Source organism: Macaca thibetana, chromosome 8 (assembly GCF_024542745.1).
Source record: "Macaca thibetana thibetana isolate TM-01 chromosome 8, ASM2454274v1, whole genome shotgun sequence".
NCBI lineage: Eukaryota > Metazoa > Chordata > Mammalia > Primates > Cercopithecidae > Macaca > Macaca thibetana.
The window spans coordinates 1652130-1667142 of NC_065585.1; the positions used below are offsets into that span (position 1 = coordinate 1652130).

Below are 15013 nucleotides of genomic sequence, written 5' to 3' on the forward strand. Positions count from 1 at the left end.
CTGTTGTTGAAGCAGACCCGCGAGTTCCGAGCACGGAGCCGGGCCTGTTCTCCATGAAGCCCCCAGCTCCTGGGAGATGGACGGGGCCAACAGCGCGCGCTGCTCTGGGAGGAGAGGGAACTGCTGGCAGAGACCCTGCAAAGGGACAGCAGTGGGGAGCACAGCGAGGCCCAGGGGGCTCTGAGTGTTGAGAGAAGGCCCTGGGATGTGTGTGAAGTCCAGGCTGACCCTGCCCCAGGATGTACACGAAGATCCCAGGGCTGCTGCTGGGAGTGGCTGAGCATCCTGGGCAGGGTGTGGTTGGGGGCAGCACAGTGCAGTGCGAACCTGACATCCTGTCCCTGCCTGCTTGTGCCATGGGAAATGGGTAGGGTCTCTAGGTCCTGTCCCCTGAGCTGGAACCCCAAAGATGGAGGAGGGGGCAGGACCTCTGCCACCCCTGTCCTGAGAGGAATGGGACTGGGCCCTGCCCAAGGTGGGGACAAGAAGCAGTAACACAGGCTTCCACAGTGAAGCTTGCACAGCTCTGCTGCTGCTAACAGCCCTCACCTTGTCCTGTCTCTGTCCCTGTCTCTGGGACCTCACCTCCCCTCTTTTCCCCTCCCCTCAGCTGTGATGCTCATAGTGGGGACTGCACCGCCCTGAGGAGGCACCAGAGGGGGCCCCTCTTCTGGCCACGAGCCCCCAGGACCCCTCTGCAGCTCCTCTCAGCTTTCGGTTGGAGAGCCCCAGGCCCTGAGCTATTGGCCCTAGCTCTGCCCTGGGCAGTGGGGAGGGCTCAGTGTGATTAGGCCTGTTCCCTCCTCTGGGAAGCTCTAGAAACTCCCCTTCCCTGTAGCCCGAGGGAGGGAGGGTGGGCAAGTGGGTGCCTGGCCTGAGCCTAGGCCTCTGCCCTGTCCCAGGGGGTGATTTGGCACACGTACCTTCTCTCTCCTTCTCCTAATTTAAGTAGAAAGTTACCGTCGGCCTGGTGGTCATGTTGGGCCCATGTGGACAGCATCGGGGCCCCTGATGGCTGGGTTTGTAATAGGGGCCGGGGCCTCCCTGTCAGCGGCTTTCTCTGGGCCTGGACATGGAGGAGGCCGTGGGGAGACGGCTGGGTGCTGGAGGAGGCGGTGGTGGGGAGACGGCTGGGTGCTGGAGGAGGCGGTGGTGGGGAGACGGCTGGGTGCTGGAGGAGGCGGTGGTGGGGAGACGGCTGGGTGCTGGAGGAGGCGGTGGTGGGGAGACGGCTGGGTGCTGGAGGAGGCGGTGGTGGGGAGACGGCTGGGTGCTGGAGGAGGCGGTGGTGGGGGAGACGGCTGGGTGCTGGAGGAGGCGGTGGTGGGGAGACGGCTGGGTGCTGGAGGAGGCGGTGGTGGGGAGACGGCTGGGTGCTGGAGGAGGCGGTGGTGGGGAGACGGCTGGGTGCTGGAGGAGGCGGCGGTGGTGGGGAGACGGCTGGGTGCTGGAGGAGGCGGTGGTGGGGAGACGGCTGGGTGCTGGAGGAGGCGGTGGTGGGGAGACGGCTGGGTGCTGGAGGAGGCGGTGGTGGGGAGACGGCTGGGTGCTGGAGGAGGCGGTGGTGGGGAGACGGCTGGGTGCTGGAGGAGGCGGTGGTGGGGAGACGGCTGGGTGCTGGAGGAGGCGGTGGTGGGGAGACGGCTGGGTGCTGGAGGAGGCGGTGGTGGGGAGACGGCTGGGTGCTGGAGGAGGTGGTGGTGGGGAGACGGCTGGGTGCTGGAGGAGGTGGTGGTGGGGAGACGGCTGGGTGCTGGAGGAGGCGGTGGGGAGCCGACTGGGTGCTGGAGGAGGTGGTGGGGAGATGGCTGGGTGCTGGCTGGTGGCCTCCGGTTTGTGACCGGCCAGTGCTCATCGTCAGACAGAAGGCAGAGGCTGCTGGGCAGCAGCTCCTGGGGCTTCTGCGTGCTGCCAGCCAGGTCTCTGAGGATGGACACACCATTGAGGCATGCTCCAGACATCATACGTAGAGACTGGGGTGGGGCAGAGGGTGGGAGGAGAAAAGGAGCAGTGCCTCTGTGCCACGAGCAGGACGGGACTCCTGCCTCAAGGGGTGGCATCCACGGTGCCACCTCTGCTCCCATCAGAGGCCGCATTGCCCTTGCCTCCAGATGCCCAGCCATGTGGCTGCTTGGGGCGGGGCAACAGCTGACCGGGTCATGCTGGCAGTGTGCTGGCCATGTGCCATCTCTCCCCAGAAGCTGAGGCATGGGACTGGGCTGTTTTGCTGAGTGTGGTGCCCATCACATCTGCCCAATACACAGGAAGGGGCTGTTGCTCTGGCCCGGGGACGCTGGGAGCTTACTGTACTGCTGCTTTACGCGCGCCTTGGCCCTGCCACAGTGGTCCCTGAGAGCCGGCCCTGGCCAGCCCTTCCGCGGGCCCCAGGACTGCTGCCTTGAAGTGAAGCCTGTCCCGGGGGTGCCAGGCCTGGAGCCAGCCCAGAGGCTCAGTGGGCCTGGGATGCAGGGGTGCGAGGCAGAAGGTCAGTGAAGGGTTTTGGAGGAGCCACCCTGAAGCCTCAGGCTCTACTGAGGGGATTTAATTTTTTTGTTCTGAGATTTGTGGATTTGCTGGTGCCCTCACCAGCTCCAGCAAGTTCATTAATCTGAACTGAAACTGAAATGTGACTTATATCCCTAACTGCCTGTCACCTTTTTTCTCTTTCCAAATTCATTTGACATGAAAGTGCGAAATAAACAGAAGCTGCTGCGCTTAAGCAGATGAATCGGAGGCTTTTCCATCCTGACTACAAATGGCCCTGTCACGGGGCTGCCTCTCGCTGGGCTGCCTTATTTTATTTTATTTTATTTTGTGTCTGTGCGGTAAATTTTAAGTAATCTGTACAGTTTTGACGAGGGTTAGGCCAGGATTTTGAAGGGCTCTGAAACGCTTCTCTAAAGTGACGCCTCATTAAAGAGAAATTCAGCCCGGGGAAGGGAGGGGTCCCCGCCACGATGCTGCGCTCCCCATGCGTGTCTCCTTAATGAGCAGGTGTGCCTGCACAGCCTCCTGGGACACCAGCCGCCCTGCCCCGCCTCTCGCCAGTCTTCTGGTTTGTCCTTGTCGGCCGGGGCCGGGCCACACGGTAGCACAGACTGGGCTTCAGCAGACGCTGACTTCTCACAGTCCTGGGCCGGACGTTCGAGACCAGGGTGCTGGGCAGACTTGGTGTCTGGCGAGGGACTTCCTCCGGGTTTACAGACAGCTCTCTTCCCACGCATCCTCACGTGGCCCAGAGAGGCAGGGAGAGCGTGGTGAGTGCGTGTGCACCCCGGGGTCTCTTTTGAGGATGCTTGTCCCATCACGAGGGCCCCACCTCAGAACCATTTCACCTCATCACCTCTGAAGGCCCTGCGTCCTCACACCATCCCGCTGGGGCCAGGGCTGCAGCATCGGGTTTTGAGGGACACAAACATTCAGTCCACAGCAGGGTTCTCGCCATCTTCTGATGTGCCCTGCAGGGTGTGCCAGTCAGAGGAACCTGGGATGAATCCTTATGTCAAACCAGCGCCCTGTGACCGGGCATGATGGCTCACACCTGTAATCAGAGGAACTTGGGATGAATCCTTATGTAAAACCAGCGCCCTGTGGCCGGGCATGATGGCTCACACCTGTAATCAGAGGAACCTGGGATGAATCCTTATGTAAAACCAGCGCCCTGTGGCCGGGCATGGTGGCTCACACCCATAATCCCAGCACTTTGGGAGGCCGAGGCAGGTGGACCGCTTGAGCCCTGGAGTTCAAGACCAGCTCAGGCAACATGGTGAGACCCCATCTCTACAAAAAGTACTAAAGTTAGCTGGTCGTGATGGCTTGTGCCTGTGGGTTCAACTACGTGGGAGGCTGAGGAGGCAGGAGGATCCCTTGAACCTAGGAGGTTGAGGCTGCAGTGAGCCATGATCATGCCACTGTACTCCAGTCTGGGCAACAGAGCAAGACCTTGTCTCAAAAACAAAAACAAAAAACCCCAGCACTCCATCATGGCCCAACTCTGGGTACCCTGGTGTTGAGTGTCTCCTCCAAAGCTTATGTTGACGTCTAACAGACATGGCCGGGTGCACTGGCTCACCCCTGTAATCCCAGCACTTCGGGAGGCCGAGGTAGACAGATCACTTGAGGTCAGGAGCTCAAGACCAGCCTGGCCAACATGGTGAAACTCCGTCTCTACTAAAAATACAAAAAAATTAGCTCCTGGGCTTCCCTCACAGCCAGGAGCCCCTGCGGGGTCCTTCGGCATTTGCCACCCTGGGCTTGGCAGTGGTCCTGGCCTGCAAAGGGCCCGGAAATGCGGCTTGTGTGGTTTCGGCAGCTCTCAGCCCCTTCTTGGGGGAGGCTCACATTGGTGGCTTGTGTTTGAGCCATGGCTCTGCCTCTGCCCCACCCTGTACCCCTCTGCCCCGGGTTCCCATCCCCCTTAGGCTGCTTGGTTCACACAGCAGTGTGGGGGCCAGTAGGTCCAAGGTGGTGAGTGGGCAGAACATGGGGTGACCCCCTCCAGCCGGGGAGGACAGGGCTGCGTGGGGCAGGAGGCTGGTTGGGAGCACTGCTGCCTACCCTGTATGTCCTAGCACAGCTCTGGGGGCGGCCTGGAGCCACTACGGCCTCCACGGCCTTTCCTCGCCTCCGTGGCAGGACAGCAGGCTGGCAAGGCAAGATGACTGGTGAGCGGGCCACACTCAGAGGCTGTGGGCTCAGGTCAGGGGGTCTGGGTGCAGGTGACCCTAAGTTCCGGGGTCTCCTGATTCCCCCCGAGCCAGGAGGGCAGGAAGGCTCTAGCACTGCAGGTTCTGAGAGAACCTGGCCTGACAAGGCTTCACATAGAGGGATGATGGTTTGGGTTGTGGTTTTTAACTGGGTAGGAGCCTTGAGTCTATTGGGTTTTGTGGGTGCTGTCACTCAGGCCAAAGTCTGGCTTCTTGACCTTCTTTCCAGGGTCCCCCCAGGCAGGTGGCTGCATGACACAGCCCCTGCCTCGGTCCCCGGTGTGCGGCCCAGGCGGTTCCTGCCTTTCTCTGCCTTTCTCCTTGGCTTCTTCACTCGCATTTGCTCACCTGGTGTGTTGAGGGCCTGCCCTGTGTCTGGCCCTGCCTGCATGGAAGCTGTGGCCCCATGGGGACTTAAGGACAGGCTTTTTGGGGCCTCTTCGTAGCTGTGGTGCCTGCCAGGCAGAGAGGGGATTCTCTTGGGGAAGGAAGCAGCTGGCACAGCACTGGGGAGCCCCAGAAAGCCCTGTGGGAGGCACAGCGTGTTCAAGTGCAGAGACTTGGCCAGGCCTTGAGCTGCTGGCAGCCCAGGTAACACACGTGAGACCCAGAGACCACGGAAGGGACCTGGACTTGGCCATACCAGACAGCCATGTAGTGATGGGCCTGGTTCAGCGTCTGTGTGGGGCCGTTGGTCAGCAGGTGTGAAATCTGTGTCCAGGCTTGCCCTGGCCCCTGGCTACCCAGGGCCCTCCTGACCACAGCATTGCATCTGTGCTCCGCCTTCTCCAGGATTCCACTAAGGCCTCGGCCTACAGATGGCTGCAGTCAGCACCAAAAGACCACAGCTGCCAGGATGGGGCAGGGGCAGGCGGTGCTGGTCCTGGGCTGTTGCCTGTCGGAGGCGGGACTGCTCTGTAGCTCATGGCCCATGTGGACCCCAGGATGCCCTCCTGGCTTTATGGCTACACCTTCGGGGGCAGCTTCCTGCTGCTGCCCACCCAGCTGCAGGGATGAAGTGGCCGTGACTGGTGGCGGGGTTGGGGGGGATTAGGAAGGCGGTGCTGCTTGATGGAGCGGTGGGTGCAGAAGCCTTGGGGCTGGCCTGGGTGCTGAGTCTCCCTGTCCTGGCTGTTCTGGGAACCCCTGGGAGGGAGGAGAGTAGCTGTGTGGCTCCTGGGCTCTTTCCTCTTTCTTCTCCTAATTAGTTTCTTGCATTTAATTTTTTGGGATAACTTTTTATTTTGATATATTTTTACACTTATGGAAGTTGCAAAAATACCACCCAGGACTCCCTTACCGAAACTCAGCAGTTGTTTATATGATATTTCATCGCATTTGCAGTATTGCTTTCTCTTCCTTTGTAGACGAGCTTTTGCACAGAAGCGGGAGCCTTGGTGCCCCTGGAGCCTGGTGCTTTGGGATGTCCCTGTGACCACGTGCAATTCTCCAGTGCAGGAAGGGCTGGGAGTCTGGACAAGAGAGGCCAGCTGTTTTGTGACCCTTCCACTGGGCTCATCTGACGTCTTCTTGTGATAAGATGCAGATTTACCATTTTGGCGGGAAAGCCATGGCAGCACTGGTGTGGCCTCAGGCTGCCTGGCGTAGCGGTGTTGGCCTGACCACTGGGTTTGTGTCATCTGGCAGTTTCTCTGCGGAGCAGGTTACTTTGGGCCATTGTTGGGGAGAAGCGTGAGGACTGAGGGAGCATCCTGTTTCTTATTGGACTTCTGTCCACTCATTCAAGATGTTGGGATCGCTTTCCCACCTCTCCTTCCATCCTGTGAGCGGTGGCTTTCCCTGTCCCCTTTGCCCTGCATCCTTGTTGATCGGTTTAGCGGTGTGGACTCAGGAGTCCTACTCCACTTGATAGGCTGTGATCTGCTCTGTGATTTTCCTCCCCTTGATGGGCTGTGATCTGCTTTGTGTGATTTTGGTTCTCACTTGGTCCTGGCCTTGGCTGGTGGAAGCCGCTTGAGGCTGGCCTACATCCCTTTGATGCGTCCTCTCATTCCTGGGCACGTCCTCACGTTCTGCACGGCAGGTGCTCCAGGCTCACCCTGGAGTCAGCTGTTTCTCTGCAGAACCCCGGCTCCTTGGGGTGCAGTGGCTCTCGGCCCGCCTTGGCCAAGAATCACACAGCCGCAGGTGTCGGTGGTGCTAAGTTCCTGGCCTGGGGGTGCACGCTGCTGCCCTCTTGAGTCAGAACAAGGGCATTGAGTGTCTGCTGCCACTCCCGTGCACACCCTCACCCTGACAGCATGAGTTCCACTCCACCTCTGCTGGCTCACTCAGCCTTCCGTCATTCCGTGCTCCTGACCTCTCCAGCCAGGAGGCAGCTGCCGCATCACTCTCTCAGTCTGTCTGCTCATTTGCTCGGGCCTAGCACACAAGTTCCAGTGCTATTAACAGATACCACGGAGCAAAGCAGGGCTACCAACTAGGAGTCCACATTTGTTCACAGTTCTTTTCTAGGTAGAATTTACATACAGTGGGAGGTATAAATCTAACAGTCTATGCGTTCTAATAAATGAATCACCAGGTGCATTACAGGCTTGCACCTGTAATTACAGCACTTTGGGAGGCGGAGATAGGAGGATAGCTGAGCCTGCGAGTTCAAGACCAGCTTGGGCGACGTAGTGAGACGGCTGTTTCTACAGTTTAAAAAATAAAAAAAGAAAGAAAAGAAAAATTAGCCAGGCATGGTGGCATGCACCTGTACCCCAGCTACTCAGGAGGCTGAGCCAGGAGGATCGCTTGAGCCCAGGAGGTCGAGGTTACAGTGAGCCATGATTGACAGTGCACTCCAGCCTAGGCAAAAAAGTGAGACTCTGTCTCAGAAACAACAACAGAAACCCCAAAACGCATGCACCTGTGCAACACATACCTCGTTGAGATAAAGAACATCGCCATTGCCCTTCTCTGTCCTCTTCCCGGTAGAGGCCTCCACCCCCAGAGGTAGCCCCAGCTCTGATCCTCTCACTGTGGATTATCTGCCTGTTCTGGAGCATCCTGTGGTCTGAGTCTCTCACTGTAGACTAACTGCGTGCTCTGGAGCTTCTGTAAATGGGGTCAGATGTTCTTGCGTTGCTTCCAGCTTGGCTCACTCGCTTGGCACCTGATTCAGGCTCGTGTCATTGCTGGCTTCACAGTGCACGTCCAGTCTTTGCCAGGGAGCCTTCCGTTCTTGTTCCACACTTTATTAATTTTACTTGAGTCACTTGCAGTTTGGGGTGATTGTGAATAAAGCCTGCTGAGTCCTCGTGCAGCTCTTTCTGCACCTGTGTTTCCATGACTGTTGCACGTGGGATCGCTGGGACGTAAGACATCTGCTGACTTGATGTGAAGTCACAAAACCGCCTTCCAGCGTGCCGCGACCCCTTCTGTTCCCCTCAGACGTGGTGGTGTCGGCTTTTTAATCTGCATTCTCACGTGTGTGGCCTCTCACTGTGGTTTTAATTGGTGTTTCCCTGATGTCCAGTGATGTCCAGTTACGTTACTCGGGCTAACGTAAGGTCGTTGGTTGTCCTCCTGTCTGAAAGATCTGCTCAGGCCGTTTGCCTGTTTGTGACCCGTATTCTGGCTCCTCATCCTAGACTGCAGGAGGCCCCCTTCCCCACCTTGCTCAGCCAGCCTCACCCTGTGGAATGAGGCCTTTGTTCCTGCCCAGGGCCTCAGGGTGAGTGCGGGGGCTCCTGGCCCTCTGGGGGCCATGTTCCTGTGCTCCCATCCCCTTGTGTGTCAGCCCGCAGCACCCCCATCCCCCGACCTGCCGCTTCCCTGCTGTCCCGGCTGGCCCTCACTCTGGGCTCTGCCAGCGCTGCTGTGCTCGGAAGCCCTGACCTTCCCAGGCCTTGTGTGAGCCTGTTTGCAGGGGTGGTCACAGGCTCCTGCACTGTGGGGCGGGGTCCTGTGCTCACCCCTCAGGGGTCATCTGCTGGAGCCCCGTTCTCCGTTCTCACACTGGCAGGCGTTTGTGCTTTTCCCACCCAGAGCCTGGGGCCTGGTCAGAGGGAGGGCTGGCAGGCTGCCACCGATCCCATTGCCTGAGCTTCTCATTCACGCTCTCTCAGATGCCTTGGAATTTGAGAAAACTGGTAAAGAAATCAAAGCAGGAAGTTCGGCCTGAGGGTGGCAGGGAGTCTCTGCTGGAGCTGGAGGGTCCAGGGCGTTCTGGGCCTCTGTGTGGGATGTGGGTGGGCACCAGGCATGGTCAGCCTGTGGGGTCTTGGGGCCCATCCTGGCCCTGGGGAGGCCTGTGGGGACGGCCCCCAGAGCTCCCCTTCCCCTCCCCTCCCCAGGCTTTCCCTCGTGCTGCTGAGGCAGGACTCCGGCAGGTTTTTTAGAATTTTATTTTATGGGAACAGGCGGTTACAGCTCCCCAAGTGCTGTAAAAGTTAATGCGATGGCCTCCCTGTGCCTGAGCTCATTTTTATAATTTTTTATTTTATGAAACAGGACAGGGAGCTTAGTGACTTATTACTATTCATTTCGTTTCAATGCAGTAAATATTGATTCAGTTGGGGGTTTTCAATTTAAACCACTCGGCGATTATATAAAATATTACTGGCCTCTGAAATTATGCTTACCGATCCCTTCGGCTGCTCATTAAGGGAGGAGTGCAATTTTTAGATCCCTTTTGCCTTCATCATTCTAATAAATGGGCTGAGATACGGTTTTGCACGGAAGGTGCCACAGAAGCTGCTAGCAGGGGCTTGACAGCATGGATGCAACTCTTAATTTGGAAGTCGTCTCGAAGTGTGCTGTGGTTATTTATTTCTCTGTTTGTTTGAGGCAGGCAGGCCTTTCGGCTTTGTGAGTGGAGTCCTTGGCAGTGCCTGTGGCAGCAGGGCTGAGCTGGCATCCCCCCGAGCCTGCATACCTGCCACCTTCTCTCCAGGTGTGGCTGAGACCCCTCTTGCAGCCTTGGCCTTGGTGGTTTGGGGCAGGGAAGAGGGAGGAGAGCCAGTCTTGCCAGGGCCTGAGCTAGCTTGCATCCACACCAAGGCTGAGATGTCCCTGAGGGACACCTCTGATCCTCTGGGACTTTTTCCGGACAAAGGGAGAGGGACTTTTTCCTGGAGATCTTAGACCCCAGGCAGGGCAGATCTGGGCCAGGACACAGGACCCTGAGGAGGGAGCCCCTGGGCCAGGACACAGGACCCTGAGGAGGGAGCCCCTGGGCCAGGACACAGGACACAGGACCCTGAGGAGGGAGCCCCTGGGCCAGGACACAGGACCCTGAGGAGGGAGCCCCTGGGCCAGGACACAGGACCCTGAGGAGGGAGCCCCTGGGCCAGGACACAGGACCCTGAGGAGGGAGCCCCTGGGCCAGGACACAGGACCCTGAGGAGGGAGCCCCTGGAACCGGGGTGCCTTCTTCCTTTGCTGTTCTGACCAGCAGGAAGTGCGTGCGGTCAGGTGCCCACACAGGTGTAGGTGCGAGGTGAGGCCCTCCCCAGGCCCCTCTGGCATCAGTCCCTTGGGAGCTGAGCATCAAGCCGGCAGTGGCTCTGGGTCCAGGTCTGTTTGCTGGCTCCGTTCCTGTCCCCACAGGTGGACAGCTCTTCACAGGAAGCTCAGGATGGTCCTGTGGTCAGTGCTGCAGAGGGTCAGGGCCAGTGTGTCCTGGACTGAGGGTCCAGATGGTGGGGTATAAGGCGGGCTGGGGTGCTGGGAATGGCCCGATGCTGAGGCCCCGGTGGGAGGAGGGAGGTGGCTGCCACCGGATCTCCCTCACTGGGCCAGTCCGTGGTGTGTGTCCCCTGACTGTGGTGTTTTCAGTGGGTGGCTGGTGAGGAGGGGGCGCCTGGAGGCCACCAAGGCCAGCACACTCCTCCCCCACCCCAGGCTCTGCCACCTGACCTGGGCCTGCTGGTCCCTGCATCTCTGTGCCTCTTAGGCCTCCACCCTTTGGTCCCATGCATGTCTGTCTTTTCCTTATTGTTTCTCCTCTCTATCCCCTGTCTGCACGCATGTGTCCGGCTCTCTGTAGTGTGCCCTCCTTCTGCTTTCACTCCTTCTCTGCCCTCCTCCCCTGGGGTAAAAGCCATGCTCAGGTTCTGCACCTGGTGCACCAGGTGGAGGCAACGCCCCATGGGGTGGGCTGTGAGAAACAGGGTGGCCGAGGGCTTCCCAGCAAAGTGGGAGGCCAAGAGGAGTAGGTGCTGTGAGTGAAGTCCAAGCCAGGCCCAGGGCCGAGGGTGTCCTGTGCCCACAGGACTGAGGGAGTCACGCCCTGTTCTGCTCCTTCTCTAGGGCCCACCCTGCACCCGGCCCCACAGCCCTGCACGGCCTCTGCCTCCCCTACGCTGGGAGCAGCTCCGCTCAGTCCACCCCATCCCTGCTGTGAGAACATGGCCTGCTGGGCAATGGCGGCAGAAGGACCTGCGAGTCCAGGACAAGGGGGTCCTCTCTGTACCACTGTGACCAATGCATGGCTCCAGGCTGTGCTGGCCTGAGGAGCTGGTGATGGGGCATGTGCCCCGAGCCGTGTGTGGCACGCTGCCGTGGGGCTCAAGGTGCTGCTTTGCCCTTTCGGGCTGGCTCCTGTTGCGGTCATACGGGTGTGAGCCTCGCCCAGCCGTTGTGGGCAAACCCTTGGGGTAGGATGCAGGAGCTCCCTGGTGAGATGCTGCTGCCACCTCGGCGGAACTGCAGGCCACAGCATGGTTCCCTGTGGCCAGCAGTGGCATCGAAGGGACAGGCTGCAGGGAGTGTCTGGTGACAAATCCGGAGGGAGCATTCCTTCAGTTTACACAAGGACCTTCTGGGAGGGAGCTCAAGGGCCCCTGAGGTTTCCTGTGGGATCCGTGGAATTCCCCTCAGCCTGTGGAGGGCAGAGCCCCCTGTGCCTGGGCCCTCCTGCCCCGTGTGCCCAGCCGTGGACATGCATGTCTCTACCAGTTGGTGCCTGGGCTCCCTGGAGGGAGGGGCAAGCGTGGGCATTCCTGGAAACTGAAAAACCACCCCTGACAGGAAGAAATAAAATGTCCTTTTCACCCGGCGCTACCTGGGTGCCTTACACAGTTAAACGCCTTTTTTTTGTTTTTTTTGTTTTTTGTTTTTGAGACAGAGTCTCGCTTTGTCGCCCAGGCTGGAGTGCAATGGCGCGATCTCGGCTCACTGCAATCTCCGCCTCCTGGGTTCACGCCATTCTCCTGCCTCAGCCTCCGAGTAGCTGGGACTACAGGTGCCCGCCACCTCGCCCGGCTAGTTTTTTGTATTTTTTAGTAGAGACGGGGTTTCACTGTGTTAGCCAGGCTGGTTTCAAACTCCTGACCCCAAGTGATCCGCCGGCCTTGGCCTCCCAAAGTGCTGGGATTACAGGCGTGAGCCACCGCACTCAGCCGTCAGTATCTTATTTAATTCCTCGAATACATCAATCCTCCAGCCATATCTCCCCCAAAACATGATTAACCTCTCAGGGCTGGGCTGAGTATCTGGCAGATGGACAGGGGTGGCGCAGTGCACTCAGGACCTGGGGACCCTTCCAGAGCAGGCGCTGTGGTAGCTGTGGCATCTGCCTACCTCGTCCCAGGGCCCCACCGGGGAGGAGGGTGGCAGCAGGTTCTCTGGACTGGGCCTGGGTGGCCACTGCAGTTGGCATGTGGACAGTGCCTGACAGAGGACTGAGGCCCCCACAGGGGACAGGAGTGCTCAGGAGAGCTGGGCCTGTTGGGGGTGGGAGTTCTTAGCCTGGCTGCCCCCAACCCTGGCCTCCCTACGTCCTTTCTATTGTATTGCTATGTGGGCCCTCAGAGATGGGACTGTGGGTGAGACTCCCGCAGGGTCCAGGCCCCGGGGGGCCTTCCAGCTGCCGAGCACCATGCAGCCCACCCACCTGCTGGGGAGGCTCCCACCTTCCTCATGGCCCCCTTCCCCCACCATCTCCACGGTCCCCAGCACCTGCTAGGGCCCTGTGTGTCAGGTGCCTGCTGGGCGTGGCTTAGGAGCCACAGGTGTCTAAGGGTGTTTCCCTGGAACCGTGTGGCCTGGAGTGTGGGTGGGGGCTGCAGTTCCAGAGACCCGTGGCTCAAGGACAGGCCCTGGGACCACGGCGGGTAGGATGCACCCAGCACTTTCCTGACTTTCCTGCAAGTCAGCAAGCGTCCCGCTGCCCCGCCCACTCCCCAGAGTCAGGCACGGTTTAATTTGCGGTTGGATGTCTGCTAAGATTGCGTCCACTTTCCAAGTCAGCACTTAATTGGCAAGGCGCTTGATTTAACAGCGTGGGAGCCTCCACCGGAAAAATGGCTTGAATAAATCACCGCCTGACGCCAGAAAATAGATATAATCTCAGCATTAACTACATTAATAGTAGCAGGAGCCGAATTAAGAAAGCCATAAAGCATTGGCGGGTGGACATAAATTATGGCCCAGCTCAGTACCCTCAGTGCTCTGGCTTGCGCGGGGCGGTCCTGGGGCGGGACAGGGGCGAGGCGCCCCCATGCCTGCGGAGGCTGCTTCCCGCCGGCCCCTCCCCTGACCCCTCCCCTGGCCGGGGCGGTGGGCGGGGCCAGGCAGTGGTGGGCGGGGCTCCGCGGCCCAGCCGCGGTGGGAGAGCGCATCCCCCCAAAGGTTGGCTGAGGAGCCCCAGCTCCCTCCTTTCCACTGGCTGCGCGTTCTCCAGGACTCCACCACCCCACCCTACCCAGCTTCTTGGAGCCAGGCCCTGGCTGAGCTCTTCCCACCTAGGGTGTCCCCTGCCCAGTGGGTACCAGCAGTCATGGGGAGTGGCAGAGCAAGGAGACGATTCAGTTAGGGCACAGGTACCAGACCCAGCTCCAACCTTTCTCTGGTGTCTGCAGCCTAGAAGGCTCCCTGCAGGCAATGACGTTTGACTTGCCAGGTAGTCACAAGCTGATCCCCACCCAGGCCCCACCTCACTCCTCTCATTGCTAGTCTTAGGCCCTCCCCAGAGAAGCACCTTCATCTGGATGAACAGTCCTGGGGGTCAGCGCTGCCACCGGCTTGGGGGACAAAGGGGGTATGGACCGCTGGCCCTTCTGGGCCTCATCAGCGTCAGCAGCCATGGACAGAAACGTGGACAGCAGAGCAGACGAGGGTGCCATCCAGGCTTAACTTTAATTCTTGGTCAAGTTCAACATGGTTTGTGTTCCCTTGTTCACTTGTCTCCAGCTGGCTTGTTTCTTATGGATTCATGGAACTCTGAGTGTTCAGGAGGGTCGCCTTTGTCATTTTCCTCACTTTGAATTTCGTGAGGATGTTTGCAGAAGTTTTTACTTTTCTGTGCACTTAAATCTGTCAGTGTCTTGAGATTTCATGTGTTGATGTGCTTACAACAGCCTTTCCTGTCTAAGATGGCATGAGTTCTGGAAGCTTCCCTCCGGCCTTTCCCACTCATGTCTACCCCACGAGCACCTGCTCTTCTGCTCGCTGCCTACCTCAATTGGCTTTGCCTGTTCTGAGCTTCGTGGCGATGGGGCCGTGGAGCAGGTGCCGTTCTGTGTGTGAGTTTCGTGGCGATGGGGCCGTGGAGCAGGTGCCGTTCTGTGTGTGAGTTTCGTGGCGATGGGGCCGTGGAGCAGGTGCTGTTCTGTGTCTGAGCTTCGTGGCGATGGGGTCATGGAGCAGTGCTGTTCTGTGTGTGAGCTTTGTGATGGTGGGGTCATGTAGTGGATGCCGTTCTGTGTCTGATTTCTTTTGTTCATCACTTTTCGTGGACTGAATTGTGTCCCCCACCAAATTCATAGATTGAAACCCTAACCCCCAATGTGACTGCATTTGGGGATGGGGTCTTCAAACAGGTAATTGAGGTTAAATGGAATTATACATGTTTGGCCCTGAACCACTAGGACTAATGTCTTTACAAGAATAAAAAGTGCCACCAGGGGCACATGCCCAGAGGAAAAGCCATGGGAGGACAGTGCAAGCCAGGAAGGGGGATCCCACCGGAAAGCAACCTTGCCAGCGCCTCGATGTGGCGCCCCAGCCTTGTGAGAAAGTGTGTTTCTGTTGTCGAAGCCGCCCAGTGCAGCGCCCCGGCCTCGTGAGGAAGTGTGTTTCTGTTGTCAAAGCCGCCCAGTGCAGCGCCCCGGCCTCGTGAGGAAGTGTGTTTCTGTTGTCAAAGCCGCCCAGTGCAGCGCCCCGGCCTCGTGAGAAAGTGTGTTTCTGTTGTCGAAGCCGCCCAGTGCAGAGCATTCCATGACAGCAGCCAGGCAGTCGTAGGCGCCCACGTTTGTCACTCTGCTGCAGTGCCACGCATGGCGGGAACTCGTTCTGTTTCCCTGCTGTGTGGTGGTCTGTGATAGGGATACACCATGTGTGTCCATCTTGCGGTTGAT

At 58.9% G+C, this 15013-nt stretch overlaps 1 protein-coding gene across 2 annotated transcripts in view; it reads left to right on the forward strand.

The window, feature by feature from the left end:
* The window catches only part of ZC3H3 (zinc finger CCCH-type containing 3), a 106382-nt gene that overhangs the window by 38513 nt on the left and 52856 nt on the right, over nt 1-15013 (forward strand). The window lies entirely within an intron of this gene.